The sequence below is a fragment of the Schistocerca nitens genome, chromosome 5 (genome assembly GCF_023898315.1).
Source record: "Schistocerca nitens isolate TAMUIC-IGC-003100 chromosome 5, iqSchNite1.1, whole genome shotgun sequence".
Taxonomy (NCBI): domain Eukaryota; kingdom Metazoa; phylum Arthropoda; class Insecta; order Orthoptera; family Acrididae; genus Schistocerca; species Schistocerca nitens.
The window spans coordinates 853649133-853671284 of record NC_064618.1 but is presented as its reverse complement, the minus strand read 5'-3'; the positions used below and the strand labels follow the sequence as shown (position 1 = coordinate 853671284).

Sequence of the window (22152 nt, the reverse complement as noted above, 5' to 3'; positions counted from 1 at the left end):
AATTCAATTACTCATTCAATTTTAAAAATAACAATATTTACAGAAAATCTGCTTCCTGAGCTTTAATAATCAACAAATTCTGGACAATGACCTTCATTTCTATTCAGTCTAATCGAGACACCCGTTACACATGGGAGTCACGAGTGTTTAGAAGCGTATGTTATTTATGAAATAGAATTTTCCCTATGTTTGTTTGTTTGTAAAATACAGTTATTAAAATGTAGTAGCTTTGAGTATGAATTAATGGTTATTCAAATCATGAACTGTGCACTCAGTCCTCTGGAGCTCCTTAGTGTGTGATCTGAAGAAGTGGCGTACTATGTCAAAAATGAAGGGATGCATGTGGTCTACAATATTGTTCACCTAACTTCCAGCTGTCATTGTGCCTTCAGTCACTGCCGCACTTTCCATGGAAGCCCAGGTGAGTGTTCTCCATAGCACAATAGTACCTCTGCAGGCCTCTGTCTCTGGTGATGTGCGTGTTTTGGGCAGCCTTTTGCACGGATGATGACATGTCCAAACATGACTGACTAGCTGAAGTAACAAGAAAGTTCATTTATCTGACAAGGCAATACATTTCCATTGATCCACAGTACAATTATGATGATCCCACTGCAATCCTAACTGGCAATGTTATTGGGTCAATACGGGAACACGTAGGGTCGTCTGCTGCGGAACCTCACATTCAACAATGTGCACTGAGAGGTGTGCTCTGAAACTGTTGTGTCTGTACCAGCACTGTCCTCTGTCATCAGTTCTGCCTTTTTCCACATTCTGTGGCAAGATATGGATGCACAACACCTTGTCACCTACTCATGGTTTTACCATTGTTCAACAACTTTCTATAAATTCTAACAGCAGTAGTGTAAAGACAGCTGACCAGATCCGCTGTGTCACTTAATTCAATGGATTTCCCTATTTGCAACCCATATCATCATTAAATGTTTTCCCCTTCATCTCTAGTTTGCTTGTATACTTTCCTTACCACGTCAAGTGCCTGCACACCACCAGGGGGATTTAATCTCAGGGTAAGCCATGGTCATAATATTTTGGCTTCTCTCTCTCTCTCTCTCTCTGAAAATTTGTGCTAGATCATAACTGAAACCCAGATTTCCCACTTTATGCGAGTAGTCATCTTGACAACTTTGGCTATCTGAGCACGCTTTCTGCCGACCTAAATTCCCAACATGTCACACACTACTGCCATAGTGCCCCCCCCCCCTCCCCCTATCATTGCTCGCAGCATCTTGCATGATTTCCACAAGAGGTTGGACCTTGGGTGCATCCACACTGAAGATATTCTCAACTGCCATCAAAGCTTGGATATTACTGTTATTTGTGTGGTGTCTGTTCTTTAGAACACAAGTTTTATCTGAGACTAATGGTGATACTCCAGTTACATCCCTTGTGTCACATGTGCATTAAACTTCAACATATATCTTTGATCCACATGTTTTTTTGCAGCTCAAAAATAAATAGGTGTGCTTCCAGAAAGAGTAGTTAGTCATCGATGCAGCATGACACTGAGTGGAAGGTCTCCAGCTGAAATATGGAGAGAGGAAATACTAACATCTGCGATGATTCACACTGGGAAAGTGATACATTATTGTAACCACCAGACAAACTTCAAGAATCACTTCATATACATTTCTTCTGTAAACAGGCAAAGTCAATAACTTTGCTATTGAAGAGCAATAAGATAAATCCTCACAATAATCTGGATTCAGCTGCTTATTAGATGACCATTTCATTCTCTTTCTATGGATATAGTAGATAAATGTGTGACTTCTTCATATTCTTTTGAAATCAGGCAGAGAAAGGAGGTAGTATACTACAGCCTTTCCATAATTGTTAATATTGGTACTAAGCACTGAAGTGAATCACGGTTTGCTGTGTGTTAGGTGTAATATCTCTCATATATTACTAGAGGCTTTTCTTGTATGAAAGAAAAACAGTAGAGAGAATACCTGTATTGTACGAAACTGGGATTTCTATTTACCTGTTACCTAATTTTTTGAATGCTAAACCTCTGGCATCATAACGTGCCATGACTTACAGTCAACCCTATGTATACAAGCTAAGTCATAAATGGGTGGAAATATTAATACATAGTACTGTTTTGAACAGTGAATTAATAACCTACATATTTTACTTTTGAGGTGACATGGTGATTTATTTTTAATTTTGAAAAAAAATATTTTTCAAGGACATTGTAGAATTTAAAAAGAAAATATTAAGTATACTACATACCTAGTGATGTTGGTACATGACACAGCAATTTTATTGTTTATATCAGTCAATTTTTTAGGTGTTTTCAAATGCAACATAATCAGGAGTACATAATCATTTGGAATGCTTATTGCTCTATATATTTTTATATGAGTGTCCCTGCCACTAAGACTTGATTGAGCTACTCGCCCATCAGATAGCATGTCAAGTTCACAAAGTGATACTGAATCCAAGCCAATTAAAATGTTTTGTGTGTAAGGAAGGTCTTGTCCATGTAAATTTTTCAACTTAATGCCCTTCCCCTTAAAGCCAATTATTTTAACTTTATTTTAAAAATTTCAAAAATTTTTTGATATTTAAAAAAGAAATCCACATGTTTTGTATGTTATCTTCAGAAGTAGCAATAACATTTTTCCCTCACGGAGTAGTAGGGTATTGTATCTTAGTTTGGTAGCCTATGTTGGCAATGGGAACTGGCCTTTAATACTGTCCCTCTCCTTATTTAAGCACAAGTGAATACAAAAAGTCTTTATGTTCTCATCATTAGAATTCCCTATGATAAAAGTTGTGCATTTGCTGCTCAGAACACTAAGGGACAAATGCGTGTCTGCCCTTTCCTTCAAGTTTTACAAGCATCATACCTAATTCATTGACATACAGGTTCTCACTGTGGAGAAGAGCCATTGCACTCAGTTGTTCAGGGAAGTCATAGAAATTCATAAGCATGACAACAGTTTTAACAAGGAAGAAGAAAGCTTCAATGTAACTGGACCCTCGATTCCTCTGCTGCAGCAAATGACAGTTGTGTGTAACAAGGGGAGAACCACAGTGGTAATGATCTCGGAAAAATCCTTAAACGTTGGTGCAACAGGTACATATAATCTCTGGCTGCAGGCTCGTCTCAAACCCACCACTAACAATGAAGGGTGAACCTTTGACAGTGCAAGCAACTTGAGCTGGCAAAATGTCATAAAAATTGTTCAACAAATGTCAACTGAGGATTCTGAGACAAAAGCCAACAGTCAATAAGTCAACAAGTGGCCATGAAAGCCTCAGCAACTTCTTTACTTTATTTCATGTTGTAAAAATGCAGTACACATTTAAAATAAGTGCATAACTTGCACATTTGCAAGAGACATTGTGAGTTAATGAGCATTGTGCTCTCATTTAAGTATATGGCTGAAAGAGTCAGCCTTCAGGGATTGTGAAACGAATCCTGTCATCCAGGACCAGATGCCACGAGATGGGGAAACACACAGGTGTCTATTGTCTATTGAGGCCTAAGCGCTGTAGTGTGCAAGTGAGACAGACAAGAACCTATACCGAGCGAGGTGGCGCAGTGGTTAGCACACTGGACTCGCATTCGGGAGGACGACAGTTCAATCCCATCTCCAGCCATCCTGATTTAGGTTTTCCGCCATTTCCCTAAATCGTTTCAGGCAAATGCCGGGATGGTTCCTTTGAAAGGGCACGGCCGATTTCCTTCCACATCCTTCCCTAACCTGAGCTTGCACTCCGTCTCTAATGACCTCGTTGTCGACGGGACGTTAAACAACACTAACCTAACCTAACCAAGAACCTATGTCATTGTGGATGAGGAGAAGTAGCAGTGTTAAATATGGCGGACCTAAGATCGGCCATAAAGAGAAACATTTATGAAAACTATTTAATTCTGCAGTAATGCAGGGAATCAAGCCACACTAATTTTAATCTGCCATCCTCCATACATTTTCATGGTGATCTCAACAAAACTTGAACATTGATCATATCTATAATAGTTTAGGATTTACTGTTAAAGTGAAATTAACAAGTTTTGTAACAAAGACCTGAATGCTAAAATCTGAACGCTTTGGTCAATCTCAATGATCAACATTTCATATAGAAGCGCATCATTAAAATGGCAAGTGTTGTAAATATCAGGTCTGTAACTTTATTTGTTTAAAACATATAGTAAATTTAAATTACCAGTATTTTCAGTTAAGCATTAGATCATCATTTTCTCCACACAAAACACATTGAACGATGACAGCATAACACATTATTGAATCATTAGGTAATAAAATATTTGTTGTAAAGTTTAGTGCATAATAGTTACTTTTGTTCTTTATTTATTTATCAGAAAGCACATTAGTGCAAGGCTACTGGCCGTGACATTCAAAGTTGAGAAGGAAATTGTATTGGTTTTATGTAAAAGAATTTAACATTTATTATGTAATGGATATTATTGTTACTTTATTTAGAACATGAAAGTGGGTCAAACTTTGATTATTAAAATATGTAAAGTAATGTAAAATAAGCTGTAGCCAGTCCGATGGACGGCTTCAGGAAAGGGAACGGCACTAGTCAGTTGAGCGACGATGCTCGGCATGCCGGAAACACGGCTGGGGGCGAGCAGAGGACAGTTCTGGTCGAGACACCAAAGGGGACAGTTCATATGGAGACACTAAAACAGACAGTTCGGCTGGAGACACCAAAGAGAGATAGTGCTGGTGGAGACGCAAAAGCAGACAGTCGGTCTTTAGGTAGCTAAGCAGTGAAACGACTTAGAAAATTTCGCATTGAGTGGTATCGCGGGACTTAGTCTCTGAGTGGTGAGCAGCTGCATGCCTGGTGTGAACTCTAACTTTTTGTGTGGAGTATGGGACTTGTGTTTCACGATGAGTTGTGAATGATAGAACTGTGTCAAATGGATATATGCTTGAGTGTAACAGTAACTCTAAATATGACCACTTTCGCTATTAGTTTGCTTTATGAATAGACATTACTCTAACCAAATCGCAACTGTGTCGCCTACATAATTTATGGGTCGTTAATTTAGTTCCCAATATTATTATTACTGTTATCATATGTTATGTTAACTTTGTATTTCGCAAACTTGCCATCAGCCAGACAATTTCATCACAGGATCACAAGTGTCTAATTTAGGGTGTGTAATGCGACACATGTGGTTCGACCCCTAGACAAGTTTGCGCCAAGCCATTTTGACGAAGAGGAACTGCATGTGAGCCCAAACATCTATGGGATGTTAGCTCGCAACATGTAAAAGGTCGCAACATGTAAAAGGAATCCACTTTGTTCTTATAAAAGAATGTTTACTGTGCTCTGAACACTTCTAGTAATGATGCTAGGAGACAATAAGTAATCCAGTCAGTAATGAGATTCTTCTTTCACTAAAGACATAGCTGTCTACCATTTCATACACGTATTTATTAACTCCAAAAATCCTGGTTTTGAGGTAGCAAAGCCATGTCAACTACATTTACTTATTCCACATGCATGCATGTTAAAAACAATTTTATTTTTATAAAACAATTGAGAACAGGATGTATTCTTAAAGCTGAACTGGTCTTTGAGCAATACTGTAGCACCATTGAAGCAAGTAAACAGAAAACAATGACACATTTGCTTCTAGAATTTGACTTAGTAAGCCAAACAGGAATGGGAGGGAGTGATGATGAGAGGAGACAATGAATAACAGTTTACATAAATTGGATGGATAAAAAAGTCTACTCACCAAGTGGTGGCAGGAGAACATACACACAAAAAGATTTAACTTATGCAGGCTTTCGGAGTCAGTCCTTCTTCTGGCAGAAAAGATGAAGGGGAAGGAAGAGGGGTGAAGGTAAAAGACTGGGGAGTTTTAGGAGAAGGGGTACAGTTCAGAAAATTCACCCAGAACCCTGGGTCAGGGGAAACTTACCGGACAGGATGAGAAGGAGAGACTGAATCAGTTTACAGTAATTGACAGAGAGCTGGATAAAAAGTAATTCACAGAAGAAGGAGCAAAAAAAAAAAAAACAGTTTGTTGATGCCTGCTATAGGAGGAATTATAACCTACAAAACACTCAATACACGACAGAAAGCCCATAGTCTGCGCTACTTACAGATCATGAGAGGGATATTAAAACTAGTAGCAACATCCTTGGGTAGTGAATACCAAGTAGGCCCTAATTAGCATTTTTAAACCAAGTGGAGGGCTCAGCAAAGTCACTGATGATGTAGGTTTTTTGGAAAAAGATCATGGTAAAGATGATGTGTAGATTATTGGGGGAAGTAGTAACAGTCTGACTAATAGCCTTACTTACGTAACTGAGAATGATGTTCTGACAGTGCTCCTCACACTAATGTGAAAATTATGCCACTCTTTGAGAGATGCAAGTGTTGGGTGAAGTGCTCTTTTGAACATTTACAAATGGCGCTGCAGGAGTCAGTCGAAGGGATGGAGTGATCACAGATGAGTGTAACTGATGTGCTGCTATGATCTACTTATGAACATTATCAGTAAGTCATTTCCTGCATGTCTCATTTCTGGAAGCATTTACTATAACCACAGTACTATATTTCCAATCACTGTCACGTGTTTTCACTAGATAGTTCCAAAACACTGATCTGCTGGATGTCTATGTATTTGGTAGAAGCAGTTAGCAGGAAAACATAAAAAACATAACAATCCTGAAAAGTATGAAAGATAAGCTTCTCATATAACAATAGGAAACAGAAAAGTAAAAAGTTACACCTACAGATGTAGTGTCACATTCCAGCATAGGCACAACCAACAGCTTAGATGAAGGTGTGATCTGCATGGCGCAATCAGAATGTTGATTACAATGTGGGCTGAGGTCTATTAAATTATCTTTAATGAAATGAGAGGGAGAAAGTCTCATAGGATGCTTAAAACAGATGATTTTGGAATGGAGAAAAGAAGTTGTTGGCTTTCTAGGAAGTGAATGAAGGTGCATACACTTAAGGATTCCATTTAAGAACCATTTATTTGCCACAAGTCCCACCTTATTTGGAGAATTGTCTTACAGAGACTTTATATCTTTGCAAGTCAATGAGTAAACCCTAACACACTTTGTGTCAGTCCTTTCCAGCAACTCCTGGTTCCTGAGTTCTATCTTTCGCTATCTGAGACAAAACACTCTTCACTATCTGCAACTAAACACTCAGCTTGTAACTCATTCTGACAATAAACAAAGAAATATTTTAACCAAAATTAGATACAACAGTGAGACAGCACTTGTTCTGCTAGAAACAAACTCAACAGAGCTTGTTCTTTTCTAACAGGCAGAAAACACACCCCACTTTCTGATGCCTGCCTGACACAATACCTTGTGTGTTGTTTTAATATTACTCTTAAATTAAACATTTCTCTCCTTTCCTCAGAGCCACGCCACTTCTTACATTAATAAAATTCGATGGACATGACAGTATTGAACATAACAGATCATCATTTACAAGTGCCAGAAATTTTGTCTAGACACCTATGAAAATACAAGTTAGTATTACATTAATGTATGAAAAATAGATTGAAAGGCTGTATACATACAAAGTGGACTAAACTACCAGCCAATAGACCTAAAAAATAAGGCATTCGACAGTTTTTTGAGTGCTGTGCTTCAGTAACTGACGTACAAAGTGTAAAAGGCTCCAAACACAAATGTTTTAAACTTAATCAGATAATTACGTAGAGTCAAAACAAGACAATTGAAATAACTGGGAAGCCATTTTAAGCAGTGATTCTGAAACTGACAATGCTGACTGAGGGCACATGGAATTACTGATGTCCAGTTAAAGTTGTTCCCCATGGTAACATTTCTAACAAGAATAGAAAAGATGTCATGAACACTGAATCAATAGATTATTCAGAGAATAATGGATAACAATGGGCAGTAGTTTACCAAGGGTGCACAGAGGATGAGGAATTTAGTTCTTACCTAAAAATATTCATATAACATTAGGAATTCAGCTTTCCTTTACAGTAAACAAGTGACAACTGGAGTGGAAGCTGATCTTGTAATAGAAAGAGAGAACTTTATTTGAAACAGAGGACTAGCTCTAATCATGTCTTAAGGAGGATTACATGTAATACTACAAGATTCTTTACCAAATCATCAAACACGCAAAAGCCAAACACTATGAACAAAAACAAAAAATTCCAGGAACACAGCAAAAACAAAATTAGCTTTTATAAGGCATGAAACAAATGTACAACAAACAATATTAAACTTAATTTTAATAATTAACAGCCTCAGTTGCACTGTTTGCCTAGAATTTACCTAGGTTTCAGTCGGGATAACCCAACCTTCTTCAGAATAACAGTAACTACCGTCTTTCCATAGTGGAGATCGTCAAGCTAAAACTACAAATCCATAAATTACCGTCAGACTATAAAACTTATCTGGAACTTCCTCGGCCCCACTTCGCGACCGCGATGCGGCAGCCATGAGTGCTGTGTTCCAGTACAGCACTCGTGGCTGTCGCATCGCACTTGCGAAGTGGGGCTGAGGCAGATCCAGATAAGTTCTGTAGTCTGACGGTAATTTACGGATTTGCAGTTTTAGCTTGATGGTGTCCACTATGGAAAGACAGTAGTTACTGTTATTCTGAGGAGGTTGAGTTATCCCGACTCAAACCTAGGTAAATTCTAGGCAAACAGTGCAACTGCGTCGGTTAATTATTAAAATTAAAATTAATATTTACACAATTGCTGACAGGGCTGTGAAATGTTGAAGATATTTAAATATTAAACTTCCTAACAGCAGTAGCTGTGAAACAGATAATGTTGGGAAGAATTAATTGAATTGAGGTGAATCTAACAGTAGCAGCAAATATAGTGACAGCAAATGGACCACTGAAAGCAAATATAGATTTTTATTATACAGGAATCGCTTGCTCCACCAGAAAAGACTAGTTTTGCCAGCTTACCTCGTCATGAAGTCACAAAATCACTAGGTTACTTAAAAACCAGTAGCTGTTCTGGCCAAGATGGCATTTCAGTCAAAGAATGGAAACCTTTTGTTAACTTAATGCCAGATGTACTCCGTGGCCTGAAACAAGGCGAAGAGTTCTGCTGTGAATACTCAGCAGTGTGCTGGAAACCAATAATGAAAAACGTTGGCGCCAATGACGAAGGCACACCCGACACTATGGTCAGTCCGAGAGCCATCAGTGTACACCAAGGTACAGTCATGAAGTTCCATGCGAAGGTCGTGAAACTAAAGATAACAGAGCGAGGCTGGAGTAGTGTCCTTAGGAAGCGAATGAAGGCCAAGGTGAACATGGGCCGCTGCATGAGGCCAAGGTGGGGAAGGGTTCACAGCCACTGGGAAAGTTGCAGGTAGTGTGAAGTTAGGCTGTTGGAGCGAGAGCTGAAAGCAAACTCCACGAGGTAACAGAGAAGAGGGACATACCCCATACTGTTGATCAAAGGTGTCATCAAAGAAGGAGGCATACAATGGGTAGCTAATGCATGGCAGACAAATGGCATGCATACCTGCTGAGGAGAAAGTCATGGCGGTAGGACAGTGGTAGTTCAGCAGCTTCTGGATACAGACTCTCAACTGGGCAAGTGTAAAGGGCACCAGTGGCCAAATGGATACCACGATGATGGATAGTATTGAGCTGGCATAAGAGGGATGGATGTGCAGATGCATAAACAAAGCACACATAGTTTAGTTTTGTGCAGACAAAGGACCGATACAAAGGGAGGAGGATGGTTCAATCTGCACCCCAGGAAGTACCATTGAGGACACATAGGACATTGAGGGATCGTGTACAGCGGGCTACCAGGTAAGACATGTGGGAGGACCAAGAGAGTTTCCTATTGAGAATGAGTCCCAGGAATTTCATAGCTTCAATGAATGGAAGAGCAACAGGCCCAAGATGTAAAGACGGTGAGAGAAACCAACTGCACTGGCAGAAATTCATACAAACAGTTTTGTCAGTGAAAAAACGAAAGCCATTGTTGATGCTCCATGAGTAAAGACGACCGAGACAACACTGAAGTTGCTGCTTAATGAGACAGGTCCGTGGAGAACTGCAATACATGGCAAAATCGTCAACAAAAAGGGAACCGGAGATGCCCGGCGGGAGACAAGCCATTATAGGGTTAATGGTGATAGTAAATAGGATAACACTCTGAACAGAACCCTGAGGCACACCATTTTCCTGGATAAAGTTGTCCGACAAGGCAGAACCCACACAGACTTTGAAAAATTGGTCTATTAAAAATTCCTCAAGTAAATGTGGCAGGCAGCCACCTAAGCTCTGCGTGAGGAGAGTATGGAGGATACCAGTCCTCTAGCAGGTGTCAAAGGCTTTCTCCAAATCGAAAAACGTGGCGACGGTCTGGGATTTCCACAGAAAACCGTTCATGACATGAGTGGACAAAGTGATGAGGTGGTCAACTGCAGAATGGCGCAATTGAAATCGACACTGTGAAGTGGTTAGTAAATTGCAAGACTTGAGCCACCATACTAGCTGGGAATGAATCATATATTCCATCATCTTTCAAACACAGCTGGTGAGAGAGGTGGGGCGGTAGCCAGAAGGAAGGTGTTTGTCCTTACCAGGCTTAGGTATGGTATGACAGTGGCTTCACACCAGTGTCTGGGAAACATGCCCTCTGCCCAGATGCAGTTTTATATATTACGCAGAAAGTGCTTGCCCACTTGAGAAAGGTGCTGCAACATCTGAATGTAAATGGCATCTGGTCCTGGGGCGGAGGGTCAGGATGAAGTGAGAGCATGATCTAGCTCCCTCATAATAAAGGCGGCATGCAGTACTCACATTTCTGAGAAGAGAAGGATATCGCCCAAGCCTTGTCCATTCATTTCCGATGGAGCGAGGTAAAGCGATAGTGGGAAGAGCTCGAAATTTCCGCAAAATGACGGCCCAAGGTGTTGAAGATAGCAATAGGGTCCACTATGACATTGTCTGCTACCGTCAGGCCGGAAATTGGGGAATGTATCTTGGTCCCAGAGAGCCATCAGAGGTTGGCCCACACAACAGAGGAGGGGTTGGAACTGTTAAAATAACTAATGAATGAAATCCAGCTAGCTTTTTTTCTATCTTGAAGTATGTGATGACACTGTGCACTCATCTTTTTGTAATTAATTCAGTTTGCCATCGTTGGGGGATGTTTAAAAATGCGGAGAGCATGTCTCTGCAAGCAAACTGCTTTGCGGCAAGCCTCAGTTCACCAAGGGACTGAGTCATGGTGTGGTAAAGAGGAAGTGCGAAGAATGGAATGTTCAGCAGCGGTAAGGACAACGTTTGTAAGATATTGCATCTATCCATCACAACTGGGGAAATCTTTGTCATTGAAGGTCACCAGAGAGGAGTAAAGTCTCCATCGGCCTTAGTAAGCTGCCATTTGGCTGTGCACAAAGGTGGGGTAGTACTCAGCAAACATATAGCACACAGGAAATGGTTGCACGAGTAGGTGTCAGAAAGAACGGGCCACTCGAGACGATGGGCAAGTTGGGCACGGCAGAAGAATGGGTCCAAATGGGAATAGGTGTGCGAGGAGTCAGAAAGGAATGTGGGTGCTCCTGTGTTAAGGCAGAATAGGTTAAGGTGATTAAGAAGGTCAGCTACGAGATCACCTCTCTGACAGATTCTAGGAGAACTACAAAGGAGATGGTGCACCTTAAAGTCACCGAACAGCAGAAATGGGTGAGGTAGCTGCCCAGTAAGCTGGAGGAAGTCTGTCTTAGTGACATCAAATGATGGAGGGGTATAAATGGTACAAAGGGAAAAGGTCAAGTGAGGAAGGAAAAGGCGAGCTGCAACAGTTTGAAGACAGGTAGTCACGAAGATGGGTTGACTATGAATGTCATCCCATATGAGCAGCATGACTCCATGATGGGATGGAATGCCGACCTCGGGGGCTAGGTCAAAACGGGCAGGGAAGAAATGCGAAAGCTCAAGGTGGTTGTGAGGATGCAATTTCGTTTCCTGAAGGCAGAGTACAAGTGGATGTTGCGTTTCTAAATCCTCTTTCTTGGATCGATGGCTGCGAATGTTCCATTGGAGGGTAGTCATATGAGGAAAGCACCTGCCAAGGGCCAGCCTGAGAAGACTCGCTGCTAGACGTCCATGAGGTCCACAGAAGCATAGGCTTCTTTGTGCTGTTGGCCTGTGGAGTCCAACACAGAAAAACCGTTGGTGGGGCGCACCAGTGACAAGGAAGCCAGCCGGATGAAGGTATCACATGGCGACACTGTCAAAGAAGATCTTCGAGTTGACAAAGGAGAAGACCATTTGCCTTTGTTGGACTTCTTTGAGCTTATCTGGGTAGCAGAGGAAGACTAAGGTGTTGGTTGCCTGTAGGGACATAAAAAGTCTTCATGGGAGTATTCCTTCCATCCTTTCTGGCCTGCTGGTTGTGCAGCTGGTGACTTCACCCTGTGAGGTGAGAGTTTGATGGTGTGTTGTACAGCTGGACAAGGGGATGGCAATGCTGCCATGATACTGAGTGATTTCACTACCTCAGAGCTGAATTTGAGGTAACATGTCTGCGTGGCCACGTCCTTCACGGAGTGAGAAGTAGCAAGAACAGTACTGTAAATGCCAGAGAGTAGAATGCAGGGTTTGCGACTAGGTAATAAATTGCGAGGACTGAGTAAGTAACTTTTTCCTTTACCCAGATCTCCTGGACAGCCCGCTCATAGAGATACATGGAACAATCTTAAGAGGAGGCGGCATGGTTGACATTGCAGATGGTACAGTGGGGAGAAGGAGGTGGACAATAGCCCTCGTGTGCATCCCTACCATAGGTTACACATTTGGCCGGATGTCAAGAAGACATTCGAGTCTGATTGAAATGATGACAGTGGTAGCAGAGCATCGGGTTCAGAATGTATGATTGGACAGTGATAACTTCATAGCCTCCAGATTTTTGCTTAGTACTGCCTCCAACAAATTTGTGCATAACCCGGGTAATACAGAAAATAAGTCAATTAAACTTTTAGAATTTCATATTGACTCCGTGTTGAGATCTGGGGAGAACACATCAGGTACATAAGCAAAAGAATGTCAAGGGTAACGTATGTAATGTGGAAAAAGAATGCAGTTACTTCTGAATATCTTAGACTGACATATTTTGGACTGTTCAAATATCAAATTCCTTATGGACTGTTTGTGTGTGTGGGGGGGGGGGGGGGGCGGCATTCTTCACATAAGTGATATATCAAGAGGAGAAGGAGAAGAAGAAGAAAGGTTACATGAGAAATACACAGGGCTGGTCCAAGATATCAGTGTCGACATCTGTTTAGGAAACTTACGCTCCTCACAACTGTAAACTGTCTCATTGCTGTATGTTAAACTGGATGTAAAAGAATTTCATGTAAAATGAGATAATCACCAGCACAACACTCAACAGAAAATGAAAACTGATATTCTAAGAGACAGATCAGTAATACCAGCCCACTCACTGAGAGTTTCCCAACAATCTTTAATAAATTATCAACTTTAGCATGGACAATGTGTTGGAAATTACTTAAAAGAAAATTGTATAGCTGGTTGGATGAAAACCAACTTTATAAAATAACAGATATTATTGATGTACAGATAGTGAACATGATATGCTAAAATTCAAAAGGCATAACTAAATGTGTGTCATTCTGAATGTTTGTAAGAAGGTATATCAGTAACTTTGTATTTCTGTAATTATGTATATGATGAATAAAGATCGAGTGAGCTGTTAATACTCATGTAGATCCTTCATTTTTTCTCCATATGTCTGTTTAATTTTCCTGTAGGTAATAGCTACGAGGGGCGTTTGAGAAGTTCGTGCAAAAATAAAAACTACTTACGTGTTTGGGGTAAACCTTTTAGACTTATACACATCGTCCAATGCTGTTCTAATTTGTTGATCCCTTCCAAATAATACGAACTGTCCAAGTCTGCAAAATAGCTATTAGTTGCTGCAATCACCTCCTCATTTGAATAAAATCTTTGTCCTGCCAGCCATTTCTTCAAATTGGGGAACAAATAGTAGTCTGAGGGAGCCAAGTCTGGAGAATAGGGGGGATGTGAAACGAGTTGGAATCCTGTTTCCATTAATTTTGCGACCACAACTGCTGAGGTTTGTGCTGGTGCATTGTCATGATGGAAAAGGACTTTTTTGCAGTCCAATCGCCGGCGTATTTCTTGCAGCTCGGTTTTCAAGGGGTCCAATAACAATGAATAATATGCACCTGTAATAGTTTTACCCATTTCTAGATAGTCGATGAGGATTATCCCTTGCGAATCCCAAAAGACAGTCGCCATAACCTTTCTGGTCGAAGCAATGGTCTTCACCTTTTTCGGTGCAGATTCTCCCTTGGTAACCCATTGTTTAGATTGCTGTTTGGTCTCAGGAGTATAGTAATGTATCCATGTTTCATTCACAGTGACGATACGATGCATAAAGTCCTGTGGATTCTTCATGTATAGCTGCAAACCATACTTGCAACACTTCACGCGATTCTGTTTTTGGTCAGGCGTAAGCAATCGCAGAACCCATCTTGCGGATAGCTTTCTCATGCCCAAATGTTTATGCAAAATATTATGTACCTGTTCATTCGAGATGCCCACAGCACTAGCAATCTCAAGCACCTTAACTCTTCTGTCATCCATCACCATATCATGGATTTTATCAATGTTTTCTGGAGTTGTAACCGCCACAGGGCGTCCAGAACATTCAGCATCACTTGTGCCCATATGGCCAATCCGAAAATTTTCAAATCACTCATAAACTGTTCTAATCGAAGGTACAGAGTCACCATAATGTTTATCAAGCTTCTCTTTAGTCTCCTGAGGCGTTTTGCCTTTCATTAAAGTAATGTTTAATCACCACACAAAATTCTTTTTCGTCCATTTTTTGATGATCACTCGACTTCCCTGATTCACACGAATGCCAAACACAAAGAAATAGACCAATACAGCTGAAACTTGGTGTGCATTCTTTCCAAAGATGCTACTAACTAAATATGACCTCGATATGCACCAGTGGTGCCATCTCTCGGACTTTGCATGGACTTTTCAAATGCCCCTCGTATCTCTACCTCAGCCATGAATGCTTCTAAAACTTTGCATTTCTCCTGTAGCCATCCCTGCTCAGCCACTGTGCACTTTCAGTCAGTCTCATATTTATTGGAGAGTGTTTTCACTTCCATTTGTTTCATTTTTATATTTTCTCCTTGTGGCAGTTAAATTCCATCTCTCTTGTGTTACCCAATAATTTCTGCTGGACGCTGGCTATTTGATTGTGTGTTCCTTTCACTATTTTATCTCTCAAAGCTAACCATTCATCTTCTATTCTGTTCCTTTCTGCTGTTTTAGTTGATTGTTAATCCTTTCAAACTGTCAATAGCATCTTGTTCGTCCACTTTATCTAAGACTCCATTTCCTTAATTTCTAACATTTCTGCACTTACTTCAGATTTAACCTTCAGTAAATGTTTTGCAGTTTAAAATATAATTCCAAAATTTCTGTTGTACCACTGGATAACCAATCTGAAACTGCCCAGTGTCTTCAGGTCTCTTCCACATATACAATATTCTTACATGATTCTTAAACCAAATGTTAGGCATGATTAAACTGTACTCTGTGTAAAATTCCACTAGGTAGGTTCCTCTTTCATTCCTCCTCTCCCTCCCCCTTCCATAATCTCCTATTTTTTTCCTTCTCTTCCTCTTCCTACTATCAAATTTCAGTCCCCCAACACAATTAAATTTTCTTTTCCATTAATTTTAGGAATAGTTTTTTTTCCATCTGATCTAACATTCTTTCAATATCTTCATCATTTGCTGAGCTAGCAGACAACCAGACTTTTAATATTGAGGTGGGTGTTTGCTTTGTATCATTTTGGCTGTCATAGTGCAGTCATTATGCTGTGCATAATATCTTACTTGCATTTCTGTTTTGTTAGTCATTATGAGACTTACTCTCACATTACCCCTATATTCTATAATCCTGTACTCACCTGACCTTTCCAACATCCAGCTAGGTATATAATGGGCTGCTATGCACATTCTGCCTCAGATACATGCTACACAAACATTTACGAAAAGTTCTCATATTTAAACATGAGACTCACTCTAGACACAGACAGATGGGGTACACATATTCAGTCAATGGAGGAGTGGTGGAGTCATGAAGGACACCTGTGCACTAGCTGTCATTAACACTGACTCAATCTTATCACAAGGCCGACTCCACAGAGAATAGGAAAAGGCAAAGATGAAGAAGAAGAAGAATACTCATTGGATGAAATTTCCTATTCTTCCTATCACTGCACTTCAAAAATTCCCACTAGATCTCACTTCAACCCATTGATTTCCTTTTTTAAATTCTTTAACCTACTACCCGATTACTTGATATGACATTCCATACTATGGCTTACAGAACATCAGTTTTGTGTTTCCTGATGACATCACCCCCTGAACAGTCATTAAATGGAGAGCAAAATGGAGAACTATTTTATTTCTGGATTATTTTACTCAACAAGAAGACATCATCATTAAGCCACATAGTAAAACTGTATGTCCTAGGGAAAGATAATCATGAAATTAGCCCTTGAATATGTTTTACAGCACAAATTGTAAATTTGGGTTTTGGCAGAACAGAACACCTTACCAAGAAGTTCCAAATTTGGCCACTTCGAAGAACCTTTTGGGGAAAGACATGAAATGAACTTGTTAAACACTTGAAAGATCTGAATGTGCACATAAAACTACTATCATAAAAATAATTTCTTAAGCCTGTTTATGGGAGTAGAGAAAGACTGAAAACACCACATACATTTTATGAAATATGAGATATCAATGACTTGGAGAATGCTGTGATTGATATCACCATAGTTCCTTCATTTTTTTATTTAAGTGGGCAACAATCGCAAGTTTTTTCTCATATAGTCACTAGTTTCAACTGTTATAATAATAATAATAATAATAATAATAATAATAATAATAATAATAATGCTTCATTCACATCGAATGATTCATTGCATTCGTTCAATATAAAAACAGATTACAATTCTTGATACATAGCACAATTAATACATTCTTCTGACTACATCATTGATTAACAAAACAGCCATCTTCAGATACAGTGTAAGAAACCTTGTAATATATAGGCAGGGAAGGGGGAGGGGCAGGGGGGAGGACAGTATCACACAGGTTTACTAGGGAACGAAGATGACTGGAAATGGTTCTTATGTGAACCATATCATCTTCATCTTTGCCTAGGTGTGGTGTGTTGTCTTCGGAGCCTTGGCTTTGCTCTGCCGCGATTGGTCTGTTTGCTTGTAATTTTCAGAGGGCGCTGCGTTTTGTGGAGAGACCTGCTGACGATGGATGAGAGTATCGAGGGCTGCTGCCAGAGTGAGACGGGGAGTTTAGTTTCCGGTTGTGTGGCAGCGCAATGTTGCGGGAAAGGTGGTAGAACTTCCTGTGAATGCACGTGATTGCTACGAGCGTGTGTACTCGGGATGGCGGCAGTCATTCTGGATGGGCTGTGCGATAAGGAAGCTCGGTGTGGCAACTGTTGACACGGCGTGTCCGCGTTGCTATGGCGGAACTGGGGCAAATGAGATAACTCGAGTTGGTGCCGGTTGCAACCTGTTGCTGAATGCTTGTCTGCCTTCTGGACTACTGGTGAGAATTTCTTGACTTGATGTGTCTCACCCAATTTCCGCCCGTGTCGTCGGGTGTGTTTTGCTCTAAGGTCGTGTGCCATGGTGTTTCGCAATTTTAGTACGCTCAGGCGTGCTCGAAATCCCAATTCAATGATCTGCTGTTATATTGTCACGTGTACCTATCACTAGAAAAGAGTGTTAACTCTCTGTGCCTTAATAACTGAACCTAAAATATTACCTGTGGTTGAAATTTTATTCTGACCTAAGTGCAATAACGATCTTGTATTTTACAATTTGTTGAGTGGTATTATTATTATTTAGTACTGGCTGTCACATTTACTAAGTCGAAGATTTTCGATGGCCAGTGGGCGTCATTAACAGTTCCTGCCTAGATAGGCGTTATATTTTGAACCGTGTGTTTCAATGTTTAGTAATTTTTATTTTATGTGTTGTAGAGAGTTGCTGTCATGCCCTATGTCGACGATTCACCACGTTGGTGAAGTTTCTAGTTGTTCTGCTGGTTTGTGCCATATTGCTAAAGTAGGCAGTCCTAGCACAGCTGATTGTAAATTTTTCCTAGTGGTGAGGAGCACAGGCTGGTTTTAAGTGCTAACTCACTAACTTCAGCCATTCTCAAATATTTATTACTACTGATATTCAGGCCCTTCAGGCTGAGTGGCGACGTCACTACCCCTTTTTGGTTATTAATTTTATCTTGTTTCATTAAAAAAAAACCTTTGGTATATGAATTTGTCATTTGGTCTTTACTGCTCCTTTGGACGAAATAAATTAACTGTTTGTTTTGCATTCTTGAAGCATTATCAAAACAGCATTTGTGGTTATATTTGATTTGCATTCTTGAAGCATTATCAAAACAGCATTTGTGGTTATATTTGATTGGCCCTTCTGGCCGAATGATTAAAGTCATTCCTTTCAGTAACGTGTTGTATTGGTCAATAATTAATCAAAAGTGTTGGGTCCTTCAGACCGTGATTATCTCCTTACATTGAATCTTAAGGTTGCCATTCTGACATTACAGTAGTGAACGTTCAGTGGCCCTTCAGGCCTGGAGTTTAAAAACTTTTGTTGTGTTTTGTGATATGTATATATTTGTACCAGTGAACAAGCGTTTTTTAATGTTTGATAAAATTAAATTGTGTTTGAAACTGTAACCTCATCTGGGTCTACACTTTCACTCCCTGCAGTCTTTGAGCTCTGCTTACCTTACTTTTTGGTTAAGTTTTCCCATACCATGACGTATCACTGGTAGAAGAGTGTGGTTGTGTTTTTTTTTCACAGAGGGAGAGGTTACAGCTTGCACTGGTACTAATATAGTCATACTGTTATTTTGCTGTTGTATTTAAAATCTTTAGTGTGGGTACTGTTGGCGGTGTATCTTGTTTCAGTATGGATGCTCCAGCAGTTAGAAAGGTCATTGATATGGCAAGTCTCAGGAAACCATGCCTGCAGAATGAGCTGGCTATAAGAGGACAAGAGATAGAAGGGACTGTTGGCAGAACTTTGCCAGCGCCTACGTGCTGCCTTGACTGCGCCTGTAATTATTACTAGTGAGACCGTGAGTGAGGTGAGTCAAGGTGTTGCATTTTGTAATCAGTTACATAGTGAGCTTCAGGACGATGTATCAGTCTTTGAAGTTGCCTACCCATCCCTTAGTCAAATCTGTCATGTGCAGGCGGTGTTGTATCATTTGGCAAACATAGTCCGTGATATTAGAAATGTTTGTCGCGACGCTAAAGTCTTGTCCTATATGAAAAGGTTGCAAGACGAGGTTGGGGGGTTTACAGCAACAAATGTTGGGTTTGAGTTGGCGTGACGATGAGCAAGATGGGAGACGTAACACTAATGAAGAAAGACAGGGTCAAAAATTTAGTAGTCCTTCTAGCAAATTACCGAATCCCCTTATGGCGATCCTTAAAGGTGTAACTAGTTTGTCAGTAGACAGTACTGGAAATTTGGTATATCTATTGTGGCTGTTAGTAAAACTCCATGAGCAATTTTGCAGTTGATTTATCCGCTGGCGATAGGGCGTCTGGGTAGAATAATTGCGGAAGCTCTGGAAGGCGGTTATTCACTGTGGGATTTTAGGAAGTTGTTACTGGCTAGGTGTTTGGGCAGTTGCAAGTTGAAGGATTTAGTGGATCAACATGTGTACCGTGTGCAGGCTGAACACGAAACGTTTGCCAATTACGTCAGTTAGGTCCGGCTTAGTATACTCGCATTGTGTGTTGAAATATCTGAAGAGAAGGCAGTGGCACACATTTTGGAGGGTTTGAAGCCTGTGGATAGATCTAGAATCTTGTTTGGAAAAAAAAAAAAAAAAAAAAAAAAAAAAAAAAAAAAAAAAAAAAAAAATTTAGATAAATTGCAGGTTGTTATTGAAAGTGTGCATTACGTTGATTGTAAGAGGGGAGACTTAAGACTGAACGACGATACATCCATCGGTAATGACAAACGTAAGGTGCAGTCTAGTCAACTAACTTCCGCGGGCAAGGCCTTGTGTTACCGTTGTGGGAAGTCCGGTCATTTTGTTAAGCAATGTACCGTACTGAAGAGCTGGCATACGAACAGCTGACGCCAGCAGAAATGGGAGCGTGCTGCCTTGGTCAGGAAATTCCCTCCTGGATGCCATAGAGTATGTGCGGTGAAAGGCGGGCGGCTTCCATATGCTTGCGCTAGCCTAGGAGGTGAACCTATCTGCGCCTTGTTAGATTCTGGCGGTAATGTTTCATTGATTGATCATGATTGGTACGAACGTTACAAAGGCTTGGCTAAGTTGCCAAAATTAAGCACTGTTAATCATGTGTGTTATTCCGCTGGTGGGCAAACCCTTGACTTGGTCAGCAAGGCACGTTTTAAGCTTGGCATTCAAAGGTTCTCATGGCCACTTGTCTGTTTGGTGGTTAAAAATTTATCTGTGAGTTTTATTATGGGGTGTGATTTCTTGCAATTAACTCAGTGTGTAATAGACTATGTGAACATAAGTTTTTACTTCAAGTTTAGACCAGAGCTTAGTTTTCATTTCTGTGCTCATGGGTTGGGGGCTGGTGTGTGTAGAGTCGAGGCACAGCCAGCCAAGGTTAATGTTGACCATCTTACCCCAGAACAGGCTAGGTTATTATTAGAGGCATTGGATGAATTTCCAGAGGTGCTGAGCGACCGGCTTGGGGTCACTAATAAGATCGAATATCGCATTCAGCTTACTGATCATATTCCAGTGCGGCAAACTCTGTATCGTTTATCTCCGCCCAAAATGCAGGAACTCTGTAAAATCATTAACCAGCTACTGGAGGATGGTGTCATTCGCCCTTCCGTATCACCTTATGCAGCACTATATTTCTTGTGCCCAAGCCCCATGGGGAAGGGTTTAGACCCGTGGTTGACTACCGTACTTTAAATCAGAAGGTTGTCCTGGAGTCTATTCCTCTCCCGGATTTGCACAGCTGTTTTGCTTGGTTCGCGGGAGCCAAAGTTTTCACTGTCCTGGACTTGAACCAAGCGTACTATCAGGTACCGTTGGCTGAGGAATCGAAGTCGATAACGGCATTTAGTACCGATTACAACCTTTTTGAGTTTAATAGAGTGCCCTTCGGACTAGCAACAGGTGCGGCGGTCTTATCACACCTATTAGACTCGGTGTTAGGTGACTTTAAATTCAAGTTTGTGTTCAATTATTTGGACGATGTTGTCATATATAGCACAAACTTCGATGAACATCTGGAACATCTACATCAGGTTTTTGGGCGATTGAAAGAGGCAGGTCTAACCGTTAAACCGTACAAGGTAACTGTCGCCCGTAACGAAATATCCTTTTTGGGACATATTGTGTTGTGCAAGGGAGTAACTATTGATCACAGCAGGACGCATGCTATTCATGCCTTTCCAATTCCTAAAGATAAAAGGGCTGTCGTGCGTTTCGTCGGCATGGCGATTTTTTTTTAGGAGGTTCGTACCAAATTTCGGTCAACTGGCCGCACCTATTAACCAATTGCACAGGAAAGGCAAAAGGTTTGTGTGGGGTGACTCCCAACAGGCAGGCTTTGTCACCTTGAAAGCTGCAATAAGCACCGCTCCAGTATTAGGGATCCCTGATTTCAATCGTACATTCATTGTTCAAACTGATGCGTCGAACGTAGGGGTGGCAGTTGTTTTGCTGCAGGAGCAGGACGGGGAAAGGCGTCCACTTGCTTACGCATCATGAGCTTTGTCACCAGCCAAGACTAAGTACTCAGCATATGAATTAGAGGCTTTGGCGGTCATATTCACCTTGGAAAAATATAAATTCTACTTGAAACATCGTCGGTTTTATTTAGAAACTGACAATCAGTCCCTGAGTTGGGTGCTTGCTTGGCCACGCAAGACAGGAAGAATAGCGTGTTGGGCCGTGAGAATCTCAGCGTTCCAGTTCGATGTTTGTCATATTAGAGGGGGACAAATTCAAGTGGCAGACGTTTTGAGTCGCATGTTTCAAGTTGAGGAAGGGGACAATCATTTGGAGC

General features: G+C 40.7%; 2 protein-coding genes across 5 annotated transcripts in view; one reads left to right on the top strand and one right to left on the bottom strand.

The window, feature by feature from the left end:
• Positions 1–22152, bottom strand: part of LOC126260760 (dynein regulatory complex subunit 7-like) — a 200874-nt gene that overhangs the window by 8294 nt on the left and 170428 nt on the right. The gene's annotated exons all lie outside the window — the stretch shown is intronic.
• LOC126259242 (protein distal antenna-like) overlaps positions 1–22152 on the top strand; it is a 160424-nt gene that overhangs the window by 11268 nt on the left and 127004 nt on the right. For 3 of the 4 annotated variants that reach the window (XR_007546488.1, XR_007546487.1, XR_007546490.1), the window contains exons 2-3: positions 17317–17654; positions 19042–19220. The exons of the other annotated variant lie outside the window; for it this stretch is intronic. The gene's annotated coding sequence lies outside the window, so the exon portion shown is untranslated. The remainder of the gene's footprint in view (positions 1–17316; positions 17655–19041; positions 19221–22152) is intronic. 4 annotated transcript variants of the gene reach the window in all.